The 27007-nt window shown below is 42.0% G+C and overlaps 1 long non-coding RNA gene across 1 annotated transcript in view; it reads left to right on the forward strand.

Annotated features, from left to right (window-relative positions):
- The first annotated feature begins 318 nt into the window (after window positions 1-318).
- Window positions 319-27007, forward strand: part of LOC144989322 (uncharacterized) — a 49904-nt gene continuing 23215 nt past the window's right edge. Inside the window, exon 1 of the long non-coding RNA XR_013653464.1 lies at window positions 319-710. This is a non-coding gene — a long non-coding RNA (uncharacterized LOC144989322). The remainder of the gene's footprint in view (window positions 711-27007) is intronic.

Genomic DNA, 27007 nt, shown 5'->3' on the forward strand with positions numbered 1-27007 from the left:
GAATAATAAAAAAGAAAACACTGGAGAACCATTATTTTATGAAAATGAACTCATAAGAAAGGAAGAAAGAAAGAAATTGGAATAGTTAAGAAACAAAAATGCTTTAAAGGTCGTGGAAAAGAGTGCAGAAAGACGAAAGGTGGGTAGTAAAGAAGGCAAGAAAAGGTGTAATCTTTATGGTTAGGATGGGGGAAGTAGGCAAGGCAGAGGAAGAGGGAAATAAATCTAGATGCTCCCCACTGGTCTCCTATCAACTTTCTTGATGGTCTTTATGACTTTAATGGTGCATGGGGGGGGGGGGTGATTGCACAGGTTTGGTTGTGGGGGAAGGTTAAAAGGTAGAGCCATGTTAATATGGTCACAGTTATATGACGGGCTGGTTGACAGCAGAGATCATCCGGGTCGGTTTTGTAATGGGAGCCATTTTTCATGTCCTGGTCTTGGGCGGTCGGAGTAAAAGCAGGGACGTGCGGGAAATGGTGTTTCAATGTGTGTAACCTCTCGCCTCGCAACATCCTCCCCTTCCTGGCAGCTCCTTTTCATCTCTCGCAGGTCGCATCGTCTATCACTCACGACTCTCCGGTCTGACTCCCGTCCCGCGGGACCCTGGGGGAAACCATAAAAGGCAGAGTACAAGGGATGCAGGTGGACCGCTTTTCAATCAACCCCCTACTCAACAATCAGAGGCACATCTGTCATCAACTTCGGAGGTAATTTATAAACAGCTGACCCACATGTGGTTGTGTCTCCATTGTGTGATGTAGATGAATAGTTGATGGTAGATTTCAAAAAAAGGCAAATGGAGCCGTTTCTTTGAGGAGCAGGAAAACCAAGAGAAAAAAAGAGCAGACCTGTGTTTCAGTCATCCCTTTCAAAGTAATCGTCCAACCACTTGGTGGCACTAGCAGCAGCAGAGAAAAACACAAAACCAGTGAGACAATCCACATCTGGATTTAAGAGAGCTTTATGCATATTCTGTTACCATAACATAGCTGCCGCCATGAATATGAAGGTTCCTAACAGCAGGCTTGGAACTATCAAAATAAAACATCTGCTGTAAACATCTTTTTTAGAATGAATATTTCAGTCGGAGGTGCTGTGAGAGCTGGAGCGATTGCCCGCAGCAGTGTGGGGAAGTTCGCGTCAAGGTGGGGAGCATATTGCACAAAAGCATGCACATAAAAAAATCACAAGTGCATCCCTGGCATCTGCTTAAGTGGCCGTTGAGAGCGGGCGGCCCTGTTGCATTCAGATTCTGCTTACCGTTGAGGTGGCAATTAGAGGAGAGGCACCCCCGCAGACAGAAGGAGGCAGCCTGCTTTGTGATTCAGGTCACCTTTGAGCCTAAATGTCATTGGCCGAAGCGCAGCAGGTTAATTGAGGGTATCTTGCCAGAGTGTCATGCTCCACTAGGCACCGAGATACTTCCTGGCAAAAGGAGTCAAGGGGGGCAATATGTCCTAATATCTATCTATCTATCTATCTATCTATCTATCTATCTATCTATCTATCTATCTATCTATCTATCTATCTATCTATCTATCTATCTATCTATCTATCTATCTATCTATCTATCTATCTATCTATCTATCTATCTATCTATCTATCTATCTATCTATCTATCTATCTATCTATCTATCTATCTATCTATCTATCTATCTATCGCGCCTTATTTACAGATTGATGTTGGTCGTGTGTAAAAAATGTTAAAGTGATTTTGAGAGGTACACAGCGGGGTTTTTTTTATCAGTAACAAACAAGGTTGGGTGTTGCTGTGAACAATCTAACACAGCTAGTAATGTAGTGGTTTCTGACTGTTTTTTCTTACGTCTTGCTAACAAGGTTTGGAGTTAGTGTTGTCAGAGTAATGTTTATTTTATCCGTATCAGCATTTAGAGTTCTCAGCAATGAGAACTGGACTGAAAAACCCCTCCCCCCTCGCGTTGCAAATAGAAAGCAGCCGCTGGTACCAAAAAGTCCAAATCTTATTGACTTCTAGTGGGACATAAACAGTTATTACCCAGTCATTCGTCAGAATAACCATCCTTGCTCTACTACCTTTTATTGACATGTTCTTGATTTTTTTTCATGGTATTTCCGCTGTAGCGCAAAATTATTCAACTTATAATCTGACCAATCAGATGCCTCAATAAAAGTAGGTAAGCTCGCGTTGAACGTTCAAAGCATTTGATTGACAGATTATCCCAAACTTGCTTTCAGTGGTCGGGGTGAGGCCTTCTAAAGTGGGCTTCTAACTGTCTCACTCCTGGTTCTAACATGGCGAAGGACACATCGCGAAAAAATGGTGACTGAATGGAACTCTATTGGTTGGAACATGAAGCCAGGCATTTTCTATGGGTGACGTCACACGCGATTCGTCCAGATATATATTGTACAATCAGTGGGTATCAGTCTTTTTTTTTACGTGTTGCTAACAATATTGGAAGTTACAGGTATTGTTAATACGCTAACGCTTCTAAAGTGGCTTATTTGTAGACAGTTACCAACAAGTTCTGGAGTTACTGTGACTGCAATTAATGAAGTCTGACTGACTGACTTATCTCTGAATCTCACGCCTCTCTTAGTGTGTCTTACACGTGACACGTTAAAAAATGGACCATGTTTGACAGTATGACTTAAAGTACGATGTACAGTCAGGACCATAAATATTTGGACAGAGACACATTCTTTCTCATTTTGTTTCTGTACATTACCACAGTGAATTTTAAATAAAACAACTCAGATGCCATTGAAGTGCAGACTTTCAGCTTTTATTCCCCGGGTGAACAAAAAGATTGCATACAAATGTGAAAAACTAAATCATTTTTTAAACACAATCCCTTCATTTCATGGGCTCAGAAGTAATTGGACAATTGCCTTCCATGCTATTGCATGGGCAGGTGTGGGCAATTCCCTTGTTATGTCATTATGAGTGAAGCAGATAAAAGGCCTGGAGTTGATTTGAGGACTCGTGCTGGCATTTTGAAGATTTTGCTGTGAACAGTCAACATGCGGTCAGATTAGAATCATAATCATGGGGTTGCAGTGGCTCAGGAGGTTGAGCAGGTCATTCAATGATTGAAGGGTTGGCGGTTCGATTCCCGCTCCCCCCAGTCAACTGTCGTTGTGTCCTTAGGCAAGACACTTACCCTCCCTGCCTCCTGCGTATGAATGTCCCGGTGAGATGGCCAGAGGGAACGGGCGTGAACTGGCAGCCATACCTCTACCATCCCCAAGTATGAATGAGGAGTGAATGAATAATGAACACATTGTAAGCGCTTTGAGCGTCTGAAAAATCGAATTCATTATTATTATTAAAGAAACATCATTTGAAATGTTTATATTCGTACACTGAAATACAGACTTATTTTTAATGGCCTGCTATCTACCCATACATCCTGACATCTTGTGAACCCGATTTAACAGAACAACAATTAGAAGCGGAAGGTAATCCCACTTATTCACATCCACACCTCTGTATCCTTGGAGGGAAATTTAAGTTTGGAGGAGTGACAAAAATCTAGAAGTTTTATGACCTTGCAAAGTCATAAAGCTTTTAACCAAATACTTCGATTTTTCACACTTGGCTCTGCCCTTGGCTGCTCATTCGCACTTCCAAGATAGTAGAACGTTCGCTGCATGGGACGCTTTCTCACAGCTGGAAATACCTCAGGGTGGACTTTGTCCAGAGGAGGTGGGGAGGTAGGGCTTATTGAAAAAAATAAGCTGCTGTGTTTGCTTTGCAGCACTCCCATGACTGCTGGTTAAAAAAGAACAAAAGCCTTTTTGTCTTTTTGCGTGAAGTGGATGCATCTTGATATTTTTTACAGAACAAAAACTGTACCTAAGCCGTCTCCAATTAGATCATTCTGCTTTAAAGACTAGGTACACAAAGATGCAAGATTCTGTAGAAGGATATCTCCACTATCCAGTTCTCTACAGCCATTTATATAGAAACGTCTTGATAATAATTCAGGTTTTTTTTTTTTTTTATTTAAGGACACAAAGAACTGTAGAAAGTGAAAAAAGATTTGTTTACACCAATAGTAAGTAGTTTTTAAAAATGTCAAATATTAGTTTGGGTTGCCAATCTTGCCAAAACATTTCATTTTGGGAATTAATTTAGAAAATATCTTTGCAACTTTTTACTGTTTTCTTGCAATAGTGATTGACAGAAATATTCACGTTTTTCATTCTTAGGATAAAATAATTGATTTTTACGGAATGAGACTAAAATCATATGTAACCCTTGTGCTATCTTAGGCACTTTAACATTGGGAGTTGGGTCATCTAGACCCACTAGACAGTGCTCTGAACCTTTTTTCTTCAATGATTTGTGATCTTCACTGGTGTTCATGGATTACATGAAATCTTTCCACCTTTATCCACCTTTGTCATGGTAGGGAGAACACGGCAATGTAAGGGTGGGGTCATCTAAGATAGCACAAGGGTTAAAGCAGGGTTTTAAAGTTTCAAATAGAGATTTATTAAATATTGTGCATCCAGATTCAAAGCCGCCTTATTCTTCTTATCTGTCTTGGCAACCGTTAGGGGAAAACTGGTTTGGTCCACACTACATGTTTGGTCCACTGGTTTATTTTTTATTTTTTTTTATGCGAACTGTACTAAGTGACCCCTCCCCCCTTGCATTCCAAATAAGAAGTACCAACTGGTTCCAAGAATTGAAGCAAGGCATTTTCTCCGGGGTTACGTCACACTCACTGGTCTGTGCCAGAGCTCTTATGGGTTTTCCCACAAGGCAAAAAAAGAAGGTGCTATCTAAGAAACCAGCGTGAAAACAATGCATTAAGTTAAAATCCCTTTTTTGGGGGGGAAAGTAAAATGTAATTATCTAACAGATATTTCTTAAGCACATTAATAGTAAAATGTTGTATTTTCTTTTATGTTTGCTGAAGGTAGCTGCTATAGCTCTGGTGATTAGTCTGAAGCTGTTCCTCTTTATAAATATTCATTTTCTCATTTTCCTTTGCTGGAGCCTGGGGTGCCTGGCACAGGTGTTTTGTGAACAACACGAAGGGTAACAGCTAACTGCCGCAGGAACAGGAAGTGGCAGTAATGACTGCTGTCCCCAGTGCACCCTGGGTAATAATTATCCCTCGTTTTTCATAATAGCAGGTAAATACTTGAGAACAGGCACAGCCGTCCTCACGGCAGGACAAGGCGGCAGCACTCCACAACAATTCTTCAACTTTTTAAGTAAACAGTCTCCTCGGCAGCATTCTGTGTCTTATTAGCGCTCACACACACTAAGCAGAACACATGAAAAGGGCAAAAAAAAAAAAAAAACCCTCAAGAATCCAGGTCCCAAAACACAGGGTTAGTCAAGCATCCACCGTTTATTCCTCTCAACTGCTGCTGTAAACCTCATGTTAATAAGTGGTATATTTAATGCATCTTAATTTCAGAACAGAAAAATTAAAAATGTATTAGTGTGAGAAATCCTCGCTGGCCAAGCTCTGTGTAGGTGATTATGAAATATAAAAAAGCCAATGCCTAAGGCAAAGACTCTGCTCTGCTTTTTTGTGCGGTGATGAAACTTGAAGATGAGAGAAACGGTTGAAATGACCTTTAAAAAGATCACGATTGCTTAGTTCACAAAATAAAGAAGAGAAAAGAAGAGAGACAGGTTGTCTTTGTAGGTAAAAGTGGGTTCCCCACCCATCATTCTTCTTTTTGTTTTGTTTTTTCTGCTCTTTAAATCTGCAATTTAATTGGTTACTGGTATAAACTTACCTCCAGTAGCAACAGGAGAAGACCTAAAGCTTCAGGGTGTGTTCAGACTGGACATATTTGGTTCGCTTAAAGTGAACCAGTTCTTTTTCCCTGATAATCCGGGACAGATTTTTAGCCTGAATGCATCCAAGCAAACCCTGGTCAGGGGCAAGGAACCGCTCTCGGATCTATCTTTTGAGGTAGTCTAGGTTAGTTTTCAGTCAGATTGAGCTCTGGTTTACTCTGAGATTTCTTAGTCTGAATTGGCTCTGTGCTTGTGGCGGAACAACTGGACCAAAACAGCCACTGTAGCTGGGCATTACATGTCCACAAACACTCACACTCAACACACAGGAGATGAGAAACTTTTGCTAGACTTCTGCAGAAGGAGAATCGGTCTGTTACAGCGCGAACTGTAACAGAGGACTTCTGCCTTCCCAGTGTATCCAGTCTGGTTTTATTGGTGGCCGGGGTTGATGACATAAGTGGGTCATTCAATCAAGCAGTACAGGAACATCATATCATGTACAATCAGCACTACAGAGACAATCATATTATGGTGATAATAGCGTGTAAGCAAATTATAATTACATAAATCTAACACTTATCCATACAACCCATCATATGTAAAGCATTTCATTCAGTCACTCATTTGTGTAATCCCCACACCAAGACCCCCGCCGAAGCAGCAGTGGTAGCCAGGACCCCCCACCCAACACCTGTACTTTTTTCTTTCCGAGGAGAAACTTTATTTTACTGTATAAATGGCGCTGCTTTCCTTTCAGCACACACGTGCAAAAGCCTTGAGGTCAGTTCCTGTAGTAGTAGTAGTAACAAGTTTATTTCAAATCAAAGCAACATTTACCTGGAAAAAGAAAATATAAGTCAATACATGACTAGGAAAATAAGATTTGAAAGGGGAATGGAAGAAGCGAAAGCTTATAAAAATCCAAACCCCCACTCAGCAACACTCATAACAACAAAACAACGAAATTAAACATTTGACATAATAACGCTAACGTACAAAAAACACCTGATGACGACAGACAGACATGCCCAAAAACTCCGACCAAACACCAAACCCCCTATAAAGGAAACAAGATGCCTCAGCTGAAAAAAAAAACAAGAACAGAATAAAACTAAATAAAACAAAACAACCACTTTGGTAATGATCCTTCAAAGTCCGAGAATACACATACTCATCATTGTTACATTGCAACTTGGTACACATTCATTATATATCTTTTAAACATAACTTTAAAATGAACAAGATTTTTACAAGTTTTCATGTTGACCGATAAATTGTTCCAGAGTGTGACACCCTTTACTGAGATACACATCGATTTTAATGTTGTCCTTATTTTCAGTTGACAGAATTTGTGGATTCCTCTCAATTTATATTTATTAACAGCAACTCTGTTTTGAAACAAAGATTGAATGTTAGTCGGCATGGGACAACATTTTTTTTTACATTTATTATTACAGACATCTGTAATAAACTACACCAACATTTTACCTCATTCTTCAAATACGATCGGAGCAGCCAGGACTGGTCCCAAAACATCACTTGGTTCGGAATAGTTGCTTGGGAACATTACTCAAGGCAATTGCCAAATATACGTAAACATTTTTCTCCAAATGTCAAAAGGTTCCTGTTAATGAGTGGCAGTTTCTCCTCCAATTCACAATCACACAGTGCTGCACCACATTTTCATTATTCTGCCACTTTGTGAGAAACTGTTAAGGAGGAGAGCTTTGAGCGATTTTTCTCACTTTGACATTTAACTCATAACAAATTCACTCAGTTTTTTCCCTAAAAAGAGAATCCTCCGGTATTTAGGCTGTTTATAATTATCTATCAACATCTACTTTAAATAAATATACAGTATATGTGATACAATGTACAGTTTATAAAAATGAAAAACTATCTAAGTCAAAGCTGACCTTCAGGACATTTTTTAGAATCATAATCCCATTAAAATAAATGAATTGCAAAATACTGCCTACTCAAAACCATGTTTCTTTTAAATGTAAGATCTTAAATGCTAAAATTCCTTTAAAGAATGACTCTAAGCTACATATTTTATGAGGATAACTTTTAGTTTTCACATAAAATTGGCAGCAGATCATGCTTCCACCTTTGCCTTATTGATTTGGCATAGCCATGATGATAAAATGAGTGTTACAGAGACACAAGCCTAGGGCAAAAATTCACATAGTGTTGAAATTAACGTCAGTCAGTTTGAATCAAATTTTCCTTTTTTGGGAGGAAGTTAATGACAAAGACTGTTGGTGCAGCTATATATAAGCAGAAGTGTCCATCAAATGATGCACATACCAAGGCGACGCTCTGTCCGCACTAGTGTTCTGCATGGGTCTGAACCCCCTCATCCAAATCATCAACAAGACTGGCTATGGATACCGACTCAGAAATGGGGCCACCATCAGTCACCTCCTCTGAAACCCTTGTGCTATCCAAGTCACGTTAAGTTGGGAATGGGGTCATCTGGACCCCACAAGACAGTGCACCTGACTTTTTTTCTCAATGATTTGTGATCTTTACTGGTGTCCATGGATTACATGAAATCCTCTCCACCTTTATCCACCATTGTCCTGGTAGGGATAACAGACAATGTAAGGGTAGGGTCATCTGGATCCCACAAGATAGCAAAGGGATATAATGACATTAAGCTATATGTTAAGAGTGAGTGTGACATTGGCTCCTTGATCTACACCACCAGGATCTACAGTGCTGACATTGGGATGTCATTTGCGCTCGAGAAATGGAGTCATGGTGACAAACAGAGGGAAGGTAGTTCAGACAGGAGGGGTCTCACTCCCGGAAGGTACAATAGCAGACATTGAGGACAGCTCATTGACTGTAAAAACAATGGACAGCTCAATCCCATCCTTCGCGTGTTCCCAAATAGGAAGTACCATTGCTTCCTGAAACGGGCGCCACCATGATAAAAACCAGTAAACAGTAAGTCGCTTTGAGTCATCATATCTATGGCAACTACTGTCGCCATCGCCATACCTTGAGTAAGGCAAGTCCTGAGAAGCCAGCTCAATGGCAAGAGCAAGACCTGGGCATTAAACAGTTTTACACTTTCAATTGTCAGATACCCTGCAGGAATAATAAGATGGCCAAAGGAAGAGATACAGACCATGGATGTTAAGACACGAAAGCTCCTCACCATACATGGAGGGTTCTATCCCAAATACAGCATCCTAAGACTTTATGCTAGCCACAAGGAAGGAGGCCGAGGAATAGTGAGTGTGGAGCCACTAGGATGAAACATCCAAGATGCATGATTACATCAAGCTCAAAGCCAAAACTGACATTGTGCTCAGTGAATGTCTCAGGCAGTGGAGAGCAGAGGAATACAAGCCCCTGCATAGGATTTACCACCAGACCATAACTGAAGTGGCTGATATCAAGAAGTCCTACCAATGGCTAGAAAGGGCTGGCCTACAGGACAGCACTGAAGCGCTCATCCTGGCAGCTCAGGAACAAGCCCTGAGCACCAGAGCAATAGAGGCTCAGATCTACCACACCAGACAAGACCCAAGTGCACCTGAAACAGCTCATAGTGCAGGGTGTAAAATGCTGGCAGGTAAAGCATACATGAAGCTCCACAATCAAGTGGCTGGAATAATATAAAGGAACATGTTTGCAGAATATGGACTGGAAACCCCAAGGTCAAAATGGGAAACAGCTCCGAAGGTGGTAGAGAATGAGAGGGCAAAGATCCTGTGGGACTTCCAGATCCAGACTGACAGGATGGTAAATGCGAACCAACCAGATATTGTAGTGGTGGATAAAGAACAGAGGAAAGTTGTTGTGGTGGATGTGGCAGTGCCAAGCGATGGGAACATGAGGAAGAAGGAATATGAGAAACTGGAGAAATTCCAGGGACTCAGAGAAGAACTGGAGAAAGCATGGAAAACAAAGGGTACAGTGGTGCCCGTGGTAATTGGAGCCCTCGGGGCAGTAACCCCCAAGCTGGAGGAGTGGCTACAACAGATACCTGGAAAGACCTCTCAGTCCAGAAAAGCACAGTGCTAGGAACAGCTTCTGCACAGACACAGCACAGGACCCTCAAGCTCCAAGGCCCCTGGTGGAGGACCCGAGCTGAGGTGAGAAACCACCCACGGAGTTTTCAGTGACTAAATTGATTATCTCATAGATCTGGTTGTGTGTTCCAAAGAGGCAGGGTGTTGCTGCTTTCACCTGACAGTGGCTGGAAAAGCCCCCTCAACCCTTAATTAAGTAGGTTTAATAAAAATGGATGAATGAAAGGGCTAAAGTCTAACATGCACAGACTTGGGACTTGAGCTTTAGGACTTGTAAACAATATTACTTTGCTTATTCTTTTGGTTAGCTCCACAACATCACTGGCTTTTAAGACTTGACCTGAAATTACAGCTAAAGGCTGTAATTTTGTAATTGTACAAAAGAAAACATCTTTCTTTGGTTAAAGCAAGGCCAATCAGGTTGTAGATCGCATTAAACGAAACAACAGTTACATACCGGTAACTGTGGTTTAACTACACTACCCAAAATCGGTCAGAAGGGTAAACTGTGTGTTCTCAATCTGTGTCTCTTTTATCTGCGAAAATCAGTCTTTGCAGAGAGAACAACTCAACAATGTTCAGTTGTAACACATCAAATGCCAAACAAAGCTCTCACTTTTGCACTCCATCATGTTGAAGCACAGTATGTATTACTCTGTCAGGCTCCTGACTACCCATAATACTCCAACAATCCATCAGTCGTTTCAACATCGTAGCTTACAAAAGTCGTACTAAAACATCTGGAGAGATTTTTAAGTGCGTGTTCCATACAAAATTGGTTCCAGGTCAGTAAACAACAAGAATTCCTACATAAGGAACACTTTAAAAAAAATGTACAACTTTTAAATGTGCCTTTTTCGTCCCAAAAATACGGTACATCATATTTTAAAGTCACATACAAACTGTTATTGCTTTAAACCTTTTTTTTTCTTTGCTTGGATCTGAACTCGTGAATTGAATTCATGAATCATGAAATAAGACTCCAACTCCACATCAGCTAAAGCTCAAAGTGATTTCATCTGCACTTCTAAGTTAGACATGATCACAGGTCACAAGTACCATCATCAGACAAAAAGCCATAACATCCTTGGATGGTTGTACAAATGCTAAATGAGTATACTTGTATAGTGCTTTTCTACCTTTTTAGAAGGCCCAAAGCATATTACAGTCACTGTCTCATTCACCCACACACACATTCATGGCAGCTGCTCAAATACTGCCGTCAACCTATAACCACCAGGAGCAATGTGGGGTTCCGTGTCTTGCCCAACGACACTTCGACACATGGGGAGGCAAGGCTGGAACCGAATCTGTAATCTTCCAAATAGAGGTCGACCGCTCAACCTCTTCCGCCCGTTATCACGTGTGTCCCTCATGACAACAAAAACTCTTGTGGCTTCTAAGTGTACCAGTAACTCCCAACAACATACCATACTTGTAGACGATGAAACAAAAATGCTTTGAATTGTGTTACTTTTGTGCTTCAAATTGAATAACTTGACTTTTAGTGCTGAAACATTAGATTAACAAGGATTCAATAATTGGGTATTTCCTCCCTACAAAACTATAATTTCCGAAACAGACTCACATGTTGTTACTTGTTCCAATCTAATGGCATGTGCAGGCAGTCGAGTGCAGGAAATAAAGTCCAGATACTCTTTTTTGGTTCCATAATTAACCATGCACAGCTTTAAATGGGTCTTTAACCTCAACAGAATTTAATCATTAACTATAACGAGAGAACCGGCCGCCTCATACTGTCTCCTTCCAAGAAAATATCCTTTTTCCAAACCTTGTCTAGACTTGATGTTTTCAGAGACATAGACATCATTCATGACCTTTAAGACAAGGAGAGGGTCTGCCACCTTTGGGCATTAGTCTTTCGCTTAGACGTGTGCTCGTCTGAATTAATGTCTTATTGTTATGCGGCACTTGTGCGTGCGCGCCTTGGCTGTAAACTTTGCCGGCGTGTGCATTTGCATTTCATCCACTGTCACAACGGCTTCTACAGAGCCCCTCCTGATGGCTGAGCACCTAGCGTTTATAAGCTGTTTTCTCCCATGTGGGAGATGCCACACAACAAGCCCTTATTTCAAAGTGCCCTACTTTTCCTTGCCTGCCAGTTTATTGGCCTGATGATAAGACATAGTGAAATTGAAGGGATTTGGGATGGTGACTGTTAGCTAAACAAGCCTGTTTTGCAGTTATCAGCATCAACCGTGGGCGTTTTCTGTTGAGCCTTTAAGACTTGACAGGCCGATTTTAACAGTGCATGGAGTTTATCAGGCAATCATCTTTGGTGTTTGTTGTTGTCCAAAATGTCTTCAATGCTAATGATGCTTCCCCTCCCCATTTTAGGCCACAAAAACGCCATCTGTGCCATCCATGAGAGTGATGTTTGACTGATCCATTAAGAGAGGGAGAAATATATTTCCACTCTGTTCACTCTAATCCCACCCACTCCGAAGATATATGGCAAGCTAAGCTTTATTTATAGGGAGTGGATGCATTGGGTTTGAACTCACGGCTTTGATGGGAGTGATTTGAGACGACCTTGCTACAGCTTCTGCTTACGGGGAGCGTAATGTGGGTGCGGGATCTTACAAGGAATCGAAAGCCGTGGCCCGGAACAGCGCCACTGACTAAGGTCATTATAGCTGCCATGTAACTACGCTGCAGAGCGCTCATCCATCAAGAGGGAAAGCCATAAAGAAACTAGTATATTGTGCATGCGGTACATGATCATTCTGCAGCCGCGCGCTATAACATGCCAGAGGAATTGTTTTTAAAGGTGCGTACTCCCGACACTCAATGGTTTGATAAGGAAAACAGACATTCAGTCATGGCTCAGTGTCAACAGTAGATCCCTTTAAAACCAGATGTATTCAAAAACACCATTAAAGGTCCACTGATTACTTCAAGAACACAAAAGCAGCAAAGCTTTATGGGAGAAATGAAGGATATTGAAGCAATTAGCATTGTGCTGGAAGGATGTTTAGGCGATGCCACCTTTTTCTTCCAATCCGATCAAAAATCTAGTCGTTTAAGATTACCAAAAGCAAAAAATGTCACTTTAAAAGATTTAAAAAAAAAAACATTTATAGAAACAGAACTACTATGGATTATTTATGTGTTATGACAGTGTTTAGTTGTTATGAATCCATGTGGTTTTTTAGCATTATACTCAAAACATTTCTAGACCTTTGTTGCTTTTTTCCGCACTATTATACTCCTCCATAAAATATAAAAACAAACATATTAAAAAAGTGGGTCTTTATAGATAAATTATAGAAAAAGAAAAAGCACCCCAAAAGGCTGCAGATTAAAAAAACACACAGAAAAACTGATTTAAAAATAAGGACAACATCCCCACTTTAAAACTATCCCCCTTACATCTGGTCCAGGTACTGAGGGGTTACAGTAGTTTGACTTTTGATGTGAAATCGGTCCTCAGAGTCTCATCAACCTTTTTGACTGAATTGTCAGTTCGAGTGTGTAAAAAAAACTCCACAAAACTGACCCAAAAAAATGGACTTTTCTACAGTGTGGTTAACTCTTTATTTAATACATTTGTGCCAGAAGAGAGTTCTTAAATTACACTTTTAGGATTTCAATTTGTAAAGAAGTTTAACAGCTGTGCAAACCAGTGGTAATCTGACATAATAGTAATAAAAATAATAATAATGAAAAATGTTTCTATTTCTGAGCACCATTACATACAATTCAATAAGATTTAACTCTTTAGCACCAGAGCTTTCCGACCCACAGAATCACCGCGGTTAAGTCAACAAATACTACTGTTTGTTTTTGTTTTTTAAATCCAAAGCCGCCTCCCTCTGCATCAGAATCAATGTGTAAACCAGGAGTCTGCAATCTGCGGCTCTGGAGCCATACGTGGATCTTTTCCCCTCCATTGTGGCTCTCTGATTAAATAAAAAATACTTATTTTTGTAGAAATAACTGTAAAGGAAAAAAAACGCAGAGTAAACTAACCTCAAATTTATTAAAGTCATTCACAAACAGTTGAAGGACAGTAAGTACCATAAGTCTAAGTAAAATATTTTGACAGATTTTTGGGTGCTGTGTACCACAGAAAATCAATTGAAGGTCAAAAATAGCACAATGAAAATTAAGGCGCACTATATTATCAGATGGATTTTACATAAATTCAAGGATTTTAAGTGTGCCTTATGGTTCAAAACACACTTCATTAGCTCCGATTTAATTTAAGTAATTTAGATTTATTAATTTTTAGCGAGATGCACCAAAAAAAAATCACTGCTGACATTATACTACTTAATACTTCTACATTTGTGGCAATGTGCTGAACTTATGTTAAACAAATTGTCTTTTATTTTGAAAATATGTCATGTGAATCTCTGTCAAAAGTTATAAAATATTTTAGATTTTGAAAAAAAGTCCATTTTCTTTTTATGTTTGTTTTATGTATTCTAAAAAGCAACAATTCATTTATAGTCATCATAATAGTAACAATAATACAAAACAGTGTTTCAGTTTGCTAAAGGGTGGAGTTGAACTTTGCGGCTCCTACTGGGTTTTCGTCAGTGATAAATAGACCTAAATGGCGCTTCTGGTGTTGAAGGTGTATTATTTAGGTGTCACTGTCCGATTTTAAGGGTGAAACCATGAGTGATATAATATTTTGATGCATTTATTAGGAAAATCCCTGCCCTTTTTGAAATTTGAATTTTTAAAGACTTTGTTTCAAAGGCTGTGTAGCTTCTCCCCTAATTCAGGATAACTAAAGTTTTAAAAAAAGAGGTGGGAGTGGAGATTCACCCAGAACATAATGTCATGAATTCCTAGATCAACATGTAATTTTGAAATAAATTAGGATACTGAACACAGTTTAAGCCTTTGACAGCAAATAATTTGTTCAGCAAATCAACACCTCGAATAAAATAAGCCAAAACCAAAAAAGGCCTCTGATATCAGTGTGTAATGACTGCCTGTAAGAGCTGCGGTTTGAACAACCCCGCCCCCTTTCTTCCATTTCCAACTTGGTTTACAACAGAGTCAAACAGCAGACAGAATATGAAATCTGACCTCTGAGGTTTGGATTTTTTTTGACACCTGTTTGTCACTGGGGGAATTGCGGCGGTAATTGCTTTGGAGGGGTCCCTGATCCATTAACACCGCTCCCTGCTTCTCCAAAAGCCGAAAACATGATATGTATTTGACACATGTCCTCTTTTCATCTTTGTGATGTTGTTTACTTGGGGTGGATGTTGCTTTCTGAGTTAGGGGCCCCGAGGGAGGAAGATTGATTTAAAAGACGGCATTATTTCTTTCCGGGGTGCGGGGGGTTGATCCACACACTTCGACAATCCCAATTTTACATCATTCTCTAATATTTCCAATTATTTATGAGACAAAATAAATAAAAAAAGAGAAAAGTTTCAGAGATCTCTTGTTTCTTTGTAATCATACCAGAGACTCCAGACAGCCACGGTTTATCCAAACACTTGAAAAGCAATCCAATATCTCCTGTGCGTCTCCTCTACTTTGGTTGTTGCATATTGGGTGTGTGCATTCCAATTATGTTTCACGGAGGTTTGAATACCAAAGACTGAAAACAATATTCTGACAAACAAAACAACAAAAAATTCACAATAGGTTCTGCGTTTTAGATGCAACAAACCACAAGGGACAGAATTCAAAGAACCTTGTCTTTTGGGGTCAGAGCGTGCACAGTCTACTGGCGTTCACACAGGACAGGGATTGGTTTCAAAAATTCGCAAGAATCCATTTCACAATTGTTTGTGTCGAAGATCTTCCGAGTCATGTATCAAGGCCAAACGTTGACTGGGGATCTATCCTCGTCTTTACGTCTTTCCTCCACTCTTTTTTTTTCCTTGAGTCAGTGTTTCGATTGAAATATGTTTGTGTGTAAATTTTTTTTTTACCAGTTTGCAAAAGAAAGCTGCGTTTAGAAGTTGGTAAAACACCCAAGACAGATTTATCATTCAGGATCAGAAAATGTTCTTTGTTAATTTCTTTGTTACATCCACTTGCTGAGGGTTTTTCTGTAGTCTGGGCCCATAGAGGGTGGCAGACAGGGCATCTTAAAGAGAGCACTGGTGTGTCTTGGAGTTCCCTTGCTGCTCCTGCGGCTTCCTTAACCCTTGTGCTATCTTAGATAACTCCACCCTTACATTGACGTGTTCTCCCTACCATGACAAAGGTGGATAAAGGTGGAAAGATTTCATGTAATCCATGGCCACCAGTGAAGATCACAAATCATTGAAGAAAAAAGGTTCAGAGCACTGTCTAGTGGGTCCAGATGACCCAACTCCCAATGTTAAAGTGCCTAGGATAGCACAAGGGTTAAGGGACGTCATGAAAATGGAATGTACCATTGTGGTGCATTTGGAAAGTGTTCTGTAAAGTATTTGTAAGTATAATTTAAATTACAGGCACTTATAACGTACAAGCGATGCTGTCATTCAGTGCCCTAATGTAGTCATTAGTAAAGCCTTAGCCACTTTCATCTGTATGGGTGCTCCACGTTTTTGGGTTGCCCAGGTCCGTGGAGGGTTGTAGAAAGTAGCGGTGGCATATCAAAGGGAGCACAGTTGTGTTTTGCAATTCCTTAGAAGTTTGTGTGGCCACCTCAGGGCTTTTCAGGAAAATGGAACATGCAATTGTTGTGCGTCTGGTAAGTGTATCTGTAAGGATAATGCAAGTTCCATGCACTTGTGAAGTATGGGTAATGCTGTCGTGTTGTGCCCTAATGTACCGACGAAGCATGCCCTACATGGTGACATTTGTATACACATATATATATACACATTTATACTGTTTTTTTTGCACTGCTTATATTTTTGCTCACTGGCCTTGTGGAAGATTGTCCGCCCTGTGACTGGAAGATCATGACTTTAAATCCAGGACGAGTCATGCCAAAGACTCTAAAAATGGGACACAATGCCCCCCCTCTTGACATTCAGCATTGAGGGGTTGGATTGGAGGGTTAAACCACCAACTGATTCCCAAGCACAGCTGTGTCTGCAGCTCACTGCTCCCCCAGTCGATGGGTCAAATGCTGAGAACAAATTTCAAACACCTAGGTGTGTAACAGATAGTGGGACATTAACTTTTCTATACTGTTGTATTCTACTATGCCACACTGGAGTCATTTGTAATGCCTTAGTCACACGCACCCATACAGAGTTAGAGTTGTACAGTTGATGTGGGTTTTTGGGTTGTCTGCATCTCAAAAAGAGTGCAGGTGTGTCTCCCAGTCCCTTTGAGGTTCGTGCGACTACCTCAAGGGACATCTTGAAAATGGAATGCTGTTGTGTGTGTGGTAAGTGTATCGTAAAGTATTAGTGAGAATTAAATTAAGTTACACACACTTATGACCTATGGGTGATGCTGTCGTACGGTACCCTTACACCACACTCTGATCATTAGTAAGGTGCAGATAGTAGACTTTGGGCATATGCTGCACGCAGGGAATACTGTATGCAGGTGATAGGTATATGCCCGTAGGATGCCTCTTCAATCTACACTGTTTAATTTCTTCATTTTTAACAGCCAGGCTTCATTTAAGGAGCACACACTTATCGGGTGAACAGGCCCCCTTGTTTAGTGCACAGGATTGAGGGGATAGAACAGGCGTCTCTAAATCCAGACCTTGAGGGGCCGGTGTCCTGCATGTTTTCCAACCAACCTGCCATTGAAGCTCCTTATTGGTTAAACGCACCTGAGCAAAGCAATCAGCAGCAAAAAAGGCAGAAATTCTGGAAAACCAGCAGGACACCGGCCCCTCAAGGTCCGGATTTGGGGACCCCTGGGATGGAACAATGAGAAATCTGCAATACACACCTGTGTCTCATCCACTTCACCCTGTCATACTCTTACTATGTGTTGAATAAAGGTATGTTCACACTGCCCTTGGCAACGCGTGTTTAAGCGCCCACTTCCAGTGAGAAAGGGCTTTCGGGCTTTTGCGTTTCAAACTCTTGCATTCACACACAGCCTTAGGAAGTTTTACAACAGTTTTTTTTTTTTTTTGCTCTTAATACAAAACACATGGCCACACGTGGTCGAACTTTGACCAATCAGGGGCTCGGATTGAAGTAGTGACAAATGGATCTGGTGAACCCAGACACGATGATAAGCCCGATGATGTCTGTGTTTGTTTTTTAAATGAAGATAAACAAAGTCCGCTCTCTTAACATGATGGTAATCCATACACGTCACTGCCAGGATGCTAACAATGAACAATCCTAAAATTTCCTACAGGTTTACCCATTTTTTGTCCGCAGACAGCCCCCATCCACCCATAAGGGCAGTTGTGACTAAGACATAAAATGTTGTAATTCTGCGTTCCTTTGTTAAATGTCAGGTTGGGGGGGCTGGGGAGCATGAAAGACCCAAAATGCAGAGACGGAAGGCACACAGTTCTAAAGCAAGGGGGTTTAATCTTAACAAAAAGCGCTGCAGAGCAGGAACACAAACCTAAACTTACTGTTGGCATTGCATGAACACATGGGAAGGGAGTCAGGGAAGAGACGTTACAGTAGAGACATTATTGGACCAGCACCAGAGGAAGGCAGAGACTAGAATTATATACAAACAGGAATGACAAGACACAGGTGAACATGATCAGAAGTGATTGGGACCAGGGAAGTAAAACTCAAAAGCATAACAAAACAGGATACCTTTCAAACTAAAACAGGAAACAGAACTCAAACATGACAGAACAAGATAGAAAGCAAAAACCAATAGAAAGAAACCCAAACCATGTCATTTAAGAGACTAACCACATACATACATACATACAAGGAGAGAACTTCAAACTTTCGTCAACGGAAGCTGATTTATTCTTTTGGAGCACAAGGACAATGGCTTCCTCGGGCTGTGTCTCATTGTTTCCTGCTGACTCTAATCACCAGCTAATTAATAGTTGATGTGCTAGCGTACAACTGCTAATAACTTGCACATGCTGGTGACTTTTTTCATGCCTCAGATGGGAAAAAAAAACAAAAGAGGTCTGAATATTTCCAGTAAATCAAGGTTAGAATTACTGGAGTACCTGGAAGCTCTAAGTTAATGGGTACAGCATGGAGGACAAATGCCCAAACATTACATGTGTACAAGTGTAAAGCATCTGCAAAGAACTCTGTATTCACTAAATATCCATATAATTTATTTGATAAGTGTTTGTCTTTTTTTGATTCACTGAGGATATACCCAGTAGAATGTGGGGGTTTTGTGTCTTTTTGTCAGATTTCTGTTATGGTTTCTTTGTTCGTGTGGAGTTCTGTTTTCAGGTTTTCCCTGTCAGTCACACCAGGTTCACATTAATAATCATCCACATTTGTCTTCAGCAAATCATCATCGATGCATTTAAATGTCTGAATTCTTGAATCTTCCTGGTCAGGTCACCTTCATCGTCTTCTTCATTCGTGTTCATGGTTTTCTTCACACCTTGAGGTATTGAAGCCAAATTTTAAGTTCCTGCCATGGAGCCTGGTCTCCGGCATTCTGGGTTATACTCCACCAAATCCTGACATCAAATAATTTTTCTCCAAAGGTAAAAACTCAACAAAAAAAAAGCATCCCTTTTTTGAATAAATACTTGGACAGCCAGGATTTGACCTTGGAATAACTGTATACCGTTGTGTAGTGGTTAGCACTCTTACCTGACAGCAAGGAGGCCCTGGGGGGTATTCCAGAAAACAGGTTATGCTAGCTCCCACGATAAGTTTGAGGCTAAGGAAGTTGATAACCTCAGCTTTCGGTTCCAGAAATGGAGGTATGTTTCAGGGTAGGTCAAGTTACCATGGCAACTCATGCTCTGAACATAACCTGGTCCGGAGCAGGTTTAGTTGAAGATTAATTTGTTTACAGAGAGGTGAAACAGCATGGCGTGTCCATTTGAAGATGATTTAGTGGATGAAAAAGCTCAGATAATACTTTTTCCACCATGAGAGGGTGATAAGACCACATATGGATGTTGGAAAGATAAACTTTTTTACTTTGATCTAACTTAATTATTTGCTTCAGTTAAGATAAATCATTTTTTTGTTAGGTCACCTTAAAAATAACACATAGTTTTCAGACAATTATTTTCCTTTCGTTCAAATTAATTCAATTAAGTGGGTGTAACTTTGATGCTGCTGTTAGATCGGCACTGCAAGGGATTCTGGGATATCATTCCCTTTGCCTGTCTGGACGGATTTGGGTTTAAGTGTGGGTTCTTTACAAAATGTGTTTAGTTGTATAGCTGTTTTACCGTGTTTCACCGTGTTTTGCCGAGCTATTTTGTCCTACTATGCTTAAGTCTCTGCACCATGAGTGAGAGTAAAGTAGAGGATGATGAGTTTATGTAGCACCTCTACCACCCAAACCCATTATGACAGTGATGGAATATTCTGTGATGAATTTTTGCACTCCGTGCATTTTTTTCCATTCTTTTTATTGTTATAAAAATGAGCATATCTGCCGGCTCAAACTTAGACATATGAAAGTTCAAGAAATATAAGTAATTAAGATGGAAAAAAGATTAATGAAGTAATGTGACATTTAGTTAGATAAATACGTAAATTTGAGTTGTATAAACAATTATTGAGTTTGAATAAATTTAACTAAATTATCTTTCAGCCGTGTTACTTTTTTGATGGACTTATAATTTCTATCCGCCGTCATTAAAATCTCAGACTCCGTCTCACTTCCGTCTCAAGTGTCTCAAGGCGTTTCCATGGTGACTCCAGAAATCGGCGATCTATTGAGAATGTCTTTATGTACCGTGCGTTAACCCAGGGTTACCAAGTCGAGCGTAATTACGCCAACTCATATCCGGTCTTTTGGAACCGACATACCCAGAGTAAGCAAGTTCAGGCGGATTTCAGCCAGAGTTCAGGCTTAAAGTCAGGCTAGTTTAAACATGCTTCCTGGAATACCCCCCTGGTTTGAATCCTGGCAGAATTCAAGTGTGAATGTGGTTGTGTGTCTCTGTGTGGCCCTGTGATGGACTGGGGACCCATCCTGAGTGTACCACACCTTTGTCCAGCAGTGGCTAGGATTGGCTCCATTAACCTTGCGACCCAGTAAGGGACTAAGCTGGGCCAGAAGATGGATAGATTGGTGGAACAACAATATTGGCCACACCTTTTTTTTGGACAAACTTTATTGTACATTTTTCAATTTACAGAAATTCACAGTCATTTGCACAATAAACAATTATATCAAACACGAAAGACCGAAAAAACAAAAAACAGTAATATTTTTAACAATGTGTGAACCTCTTTGTTTTATGTTTTTGTTTGTTTTTTGGCCACACCTTCATTGCTTCATTAAAAAAGGGCCCCTGACCCTATCTGCCTGCAGCTGACATGTAGCTCCTAAGTGTAAAAATGGAACCATATGAGTGTGAACCATAAATATGTTCATGCATTGGACCCACCATCTCCACCATCATCTCAGGGGATCTGAAAAATGGAAACAAAACCAGAACCTGTGATTATTATATAGAGTTTTTGTTCATCTAATTATTTTTAAGAAAAATCAGAAAAGTTGATTACAAATAAAGCTCCCCCTTCCCCTAACTGTTGTAATTAAAGATAGCAATCAAGATTGGTACGGGTCGGGGGGGCTAACCAGAGCTCCTCTAGGGCCGGCGTCTGGGGGTGGGGGCCTGGGCTTGCTCCGGGGGGGGCGGCGCTCTCTGGCTCCTCTCTCTCTGTGTGGGGCGTCGGCGCCTCCGGGGGTGGGGCCCCTGGGCTGGGTGGCCCTGGCCTCTTTGCTGGGGGGGGGGGGGGGGGGGGCAGCTGTTTGATCACCGGGGGACAGTCTACCAGCTGTCCCCAACTTACCCCCTTCCTCATATAACCTCATATTAGGGTGAGGGGGTGGGGGGTCTAGCCTGCGATGCGCCTTGGGGGGGGCTACTTGGCAGTGGCCCCCCTCCTATGGTTGCCGTATGGAGTGGGCCCCCCCTCTTTCGGTTTTATTTGCACCTTAGACAAGAAGGGTCCTTGGTAAGGGGGGTGCTTGGACATCACTGCAAGCAAGCAGCAGATGTCCTCCTGGCACCCTACCCGCCAATTTTAACCACACCTTAGACATTTAGGGCTCCTTGGTGGGGAGGGTGAGGGGACATCACTGTGAGTAATCAGGAGATGTCCCCCTAGTGCCCTACTCGCCAATTTTAACCGCACCCTCCTTAGTACACACACCCCTCCCCCTTCAATATATACATTCCAACATAAACACACACACATGCACACACACACCCTCTCATACACACATACACGCACACACATTTTGCAAGGAAGGTGGGACCTGGGTCCATCTGTCCCCTACCCCTTCCCTGGTGGGGGGTGCGGGCCCCTTGGCGATGGTGGCCGTGTCCCTTGGGTGCTGGCTCCCTAGGGTGCTGGCTCCCTGGGCCCGGCGGTGCTCTCTCCGCACGGTGGGGGGGTTCATATTACACCTGAGCCGGGGGTGTTCGTGTCCCTGGGGGGTGGGTCCTGGTCCTTGCCCCTGAGCGCTGGGCCCCGCTAAACTTCCAACATGGCCGAGCCTGGTCGGGCCATATTTATAACACCCCTTGTGGGCCACCCTTTTTTCCCCGGGGTTCCCCCCTCCTGGGCAGGGGCGGCGGGCCCCTGCCTTGCTCCTCCCTGGACCAACCGTGGGTCGGTTGGGTGGTTGCCTGGAGTGCGGAGCGGGTCTCCCTTGGGGGGTCCTGGCTCATACCTGGGGTTGGGGCGGGGGGATGCCCGGAACTCCTGGGTGGTGGTGGGGTGCTCGTCTGGGGCTGTGGGCGTCCTTCTCCGGTGGGGCCCTGCGTTGGGCTCTTCCGGCGCGGCGGGGGGGCTGCTTTCCTGGCTGGGCTGGGGCGGCGCTCTCTTTCCCTCCGCGCCTCCCTGCTCTCTGGCTCTGGGGGCCTCGCGGCGGTCCTGCTGGCCCTGGCCTGGGTGGCGGTCTTGGTCGCCCGGGGGGCGGTCGATCCCTGCCTGTTCCCGTGTGGCGTTGGGGGAATTCCGGCTGCCGCTGCTGCTGTGGCGGGGGTCTGGGTGTGGGGGTGGCTGGGCGCTCCTCCTCCTTCTTTTTACATTCCACCATCCATTTTAGAAGAACATAAACACTCACCTGAGCACAGGTGTTAGCTCACTTAGCACTTATAGTTTGCATGATTGAATGAATGAAAGATTTCACACTAGTTGGTTTAAAGGCATAGGTATGCGTTCGTGAACACTATCTGTTTTGTGTACATGTTGACATGTGAACATTTTTTTGCAGCTAGCAGGTGTGTTGATAATATTTGAGTGTGTGTGAACAGGCCCCGCCCTTTTTGTACTACATTTGAACTGTACCGTAATGATAAACAACCAGTAAACCTGTCTGCTTTATGCTGCTTCATGGTCTTACCCCCCCTCTCACTATCACCCCCCCCCCCCCCCCCCCCCCCCCGACATCCCTCCCTCTTCTTCCCTTCTTTCCTTTTCCGTCCGGTCCAACACCAAAGATTTTCAATCATGGTTGAAATGAATAAAAGTCTGGCCTCAATTACAAAAGGGGTTTGTTCAGTCATACCTTTGGTTTGTCTGAAGATTAATAACCCCTCTTGTTAAAGTAAAATATGTCCAACCCAAGAGGCCCTCAGCTCTCATCTGCCTGCCTAGCTGTTGGACAGGACAAGTTAAAAAAAAAAAAAAAAAAAAAAAAAAAAGATAGCAATCAAGTGGGAATTTGCTCCTTTCTGGCACCTGCTTCCAGTGGAGATTTGAAGAAATGCAACTGGTTTCCCAAAAATTCAGAAATGGAGTTGAGGTGGGGGGTGGGGTTTCATTGAAGAAAAAAGGTTCAGCGCACTGCCTTGTGGGGTCTAGATGACCCAACTCCCAATGTTAAAGTGCCTAGGATAGCACAAGGGATACAAAAAAAAAGATCAAAAAATAAAAACTCATCCAAGCTGGCATGTAGCTCAAAATTGTGCGAGTGGATGGCTCCAAAACTGTTTGCCATTTTTGTTACACTTGTAATAATAGGTTATGAGTGAATGTGTAGATGAATGATGTAATGTTGGGGTGGGCTTACTCTGCGCCAAGAGTCCTGCCAAAAAAAACCCAGAGGAGAACTTCCAATGAACTCCTACCGCTCTGCAGAAACTATGGCCTTGAACACAACACAGATTTTGTGATTTTGGTTAAAAACAGCAGAATCATAATGCTTTTCCTATAGATGACAAGATCATTTGTTGCCATGGGCAACAGTTCATTCTTAAGTGACATTTAAGTCCATGCATATGCAACTCTAAGAGGACTCATTTTGTGTTTCGACACATTTATATATTCACGCAAACAAATTAGCATCGTTTACATTGTTGCGGGTTTATATAATTGTTTGTCTCTGTGCTAATTTTTCTTTGTTTTCCAGCTTACTATTTTTAAATGGCTGATTCTCTATTATTCATGTATAGCAGACGGTTGGATTCTAAGGATAAATCTCCTGTTTTGCTCAATCATTGCATCTGATAAATTACCCAATTTGCAGCTTCTCATCGCAAATCTCCGTTTTTTATTTTTTTGACGTTTTGTCTGATTAATAAATGCGATTCCGGAGGAAAGCGGTTTTGCAGCGGGGAAAAATAAATAAATAAAAGAACCCCGTTTGTTCGAAGAAGCGTGTTTTTACAGCCCTCTGCGAGGGCGCAGAATTAAGCGAGATGCAGACACGGCAAATTGAATTGTTTCGCCTCCTAAACGGACGTGAAGCGTGGCGCCCAAACGCTCAAAACGAATAAGGAGGAAATTTTCTGAGTTTAATGATGTTGTTTTTGTCGGAGCATTTCTTTCACTCTGCTTGATGAAGGTTGTGGAAGATGGAGCGTAAAGAGACATGAGATAACTAGGAAGCTTGTTGTGCGCGCGAGGTGATGGGCTGGGGGGGTTGGAGAAGCACAGGGACGGAATAAAGAGGAGAGAGGGAAGCATAATAAACAGCTCGAGTCGCCACGTGGAGCGCAGATTCCAATAGTTTAACGGCGAGAGCCGCCCAACACGAGGGATTGATGAAGACGTGAAAAGAACGTGTCACACGCCCAAACAACGGCGTGCACTTGTCACTGACAAGCCTGTCATTGCCGTTGACGTATTGATTAAAAGTAGCCTTCCGTCTGTGCAGACGCTCAACAAATCATCACGGAACAGACACATTGACAGGCTGTGATTAAATCAGCGAGGGTGAAAGCATTGTTCGCGACATCGACGATAAGACCGAGGGCACTCGTCAAAGGAAAGCTCGCCGCTCCCAAAACGGACGTTCATGGATGCTGATGGAGGGAATTAATTGGAACTCAAACTCCCCCCTCCCCCACCCCCCCTTAAAAACATTCATCATCAAAAACCGAGCGGGTCACCGATCTCGGAGTTGAACCCAGCGCGCGAATAATTGTTTCCAAGCGTTATGTTTTGCCTGTCATTCAGAGGTTCCGTGCGTTGGCTGTAATACATCTGAATTAGGTGCCGTTGGCACTTTGTCACGTGCGCCTACGTCCAACGCCGTTAAATACATAAATCGGGTTTAAATGAACACACACACCACTTGTCTTCCCTGGTTTGCAGGGTAATTCATCTTCCGACGCCATGATTCTGTTATGCAGTCAAATTGACAAGTAATCCATTGCTGGTGTCCTTGTTGTCAACATTAAGGTCATTTCTGATTGTTGCATTGAGTGAATGGCCTTTGGAAGACTTTGCAGAGGGTGGAAGAGAAAGTATGCACATATTCTGTGACTGGTTTGGGGGTGTTGCACACTAATACGCCCCAAATAGATAGAATATGGTAAAAGTCCATCGTAAAAATACAGTTTTTGTTACTTTTTCTCACAAAACTGATTAAGCTATGACTTTTTTTTTGCTAAGTTACAAGTCTACAGTTTTCTTGGTAATGTAACAAAAAAGGGGAATACATCTGTAATATCAAATACACATATTACAAGAGGAGTACAAACAATCATGTACTTGTTTTAAGTTATTACCCTCAAAAGAGGATTTGGTGGAAGTTTATTTGGTTCCTAAAACATCAGGTTTTTTTTTTAAACTTTTAAGCAATAACAAAAAAAACTGGAAAAAACAATAATTAAATACATATCCATATATACATGTCCATACACAAATACAACAAATACTTACATCTATGCATACTTTCATGCACATACAAATTACAATTAAAAGTACCAAAGTTTCAGACTATCAGACTTTCAGACTCTATAAATAGTAATGTGTTGAAAATACATTAGTAGACAAAAACAAAATATGACACACCAAAGTTTAATGATTCACTCCACGAGCACAACACTACACTACTGGGTTGTAATGACTTCCTTTTAAATAAATAGATAAATATTAGGGGTAAATAGGGTTTCAATAGGGGTGTCAAATATCACGTTATACGTGCTCAAATATTTACAGACACATTAGCACTTTTTAAAATTGCGCTATTGTCTACCAAGTTTGGGATCCTGCCCTGACGAGACTACCTTCATCAGGAATGTAGTGTGCGAAGGTCTGATGGGGTTTGTGATGTCCATTCATTATTTTTTGTTTTTACAAAAGCTACAAATGGTGTCAACACCAGACCTAAAGATACTTATTCATGCATTTGTCTCCAGTAGGTTAGACTACTGTAACGGCCTGCTCTCTGGCCTCCCCAAACGGGCTGTAAAAACCGCTTCAGTACGTTCAGAACCCTGCTGCTCGAGTCCTGACTAGAACCAGGAAGTACCATCAGTCCTGTGCTCAAGTCTCTGCACTGGCTCCCTGAACCTCAAAAAATAGACTATAGCTCTCGTGCTGTCTTGTGGGGTCCGGCAGTGGTGTCCATGGATTACATGAAATACTCTCCACCTTTATCCACCTTTGTCATGGTAGGGAGAACACATCAAAGTAAGGGTGGGGTCATCTGGACCCCGCAAGATAGCACAAGGGTAAAAGCAGCTCTGCTTGTTTACAAGTCTCTCCATGGCCTTGCACCAAAGTACATCTCGGACATGTTAGTGCCATATGAACCATCTCAGACTCTGAGGACCTCAGGGACCAACCTCCCATGTGTGCCCAGAGTCAGAACTAAACAAGGGGAATCAGCGTTTCAGTCGCATGGAGCTAAAAGCTGCAACAGTCTCCCTGAGCTTGTGACACTACTCTACTGCGTCAAGGCTCAA

The sequence above is a fragment of the Oryzias latipes genome, chromosome 23 (genome assembly GCF_053564925.1).
Source record: "Oryzias latipes strain Hd-rR chromosome 23, Olatipes_Hd-rR_3.1".
NCBI classification, from domain to species: Eukaryota; Metazoa; Chordata; class Actinopteri; order Beloniformes; family Adrianichthyidae; genus Oryzias; species Oryzias latipes.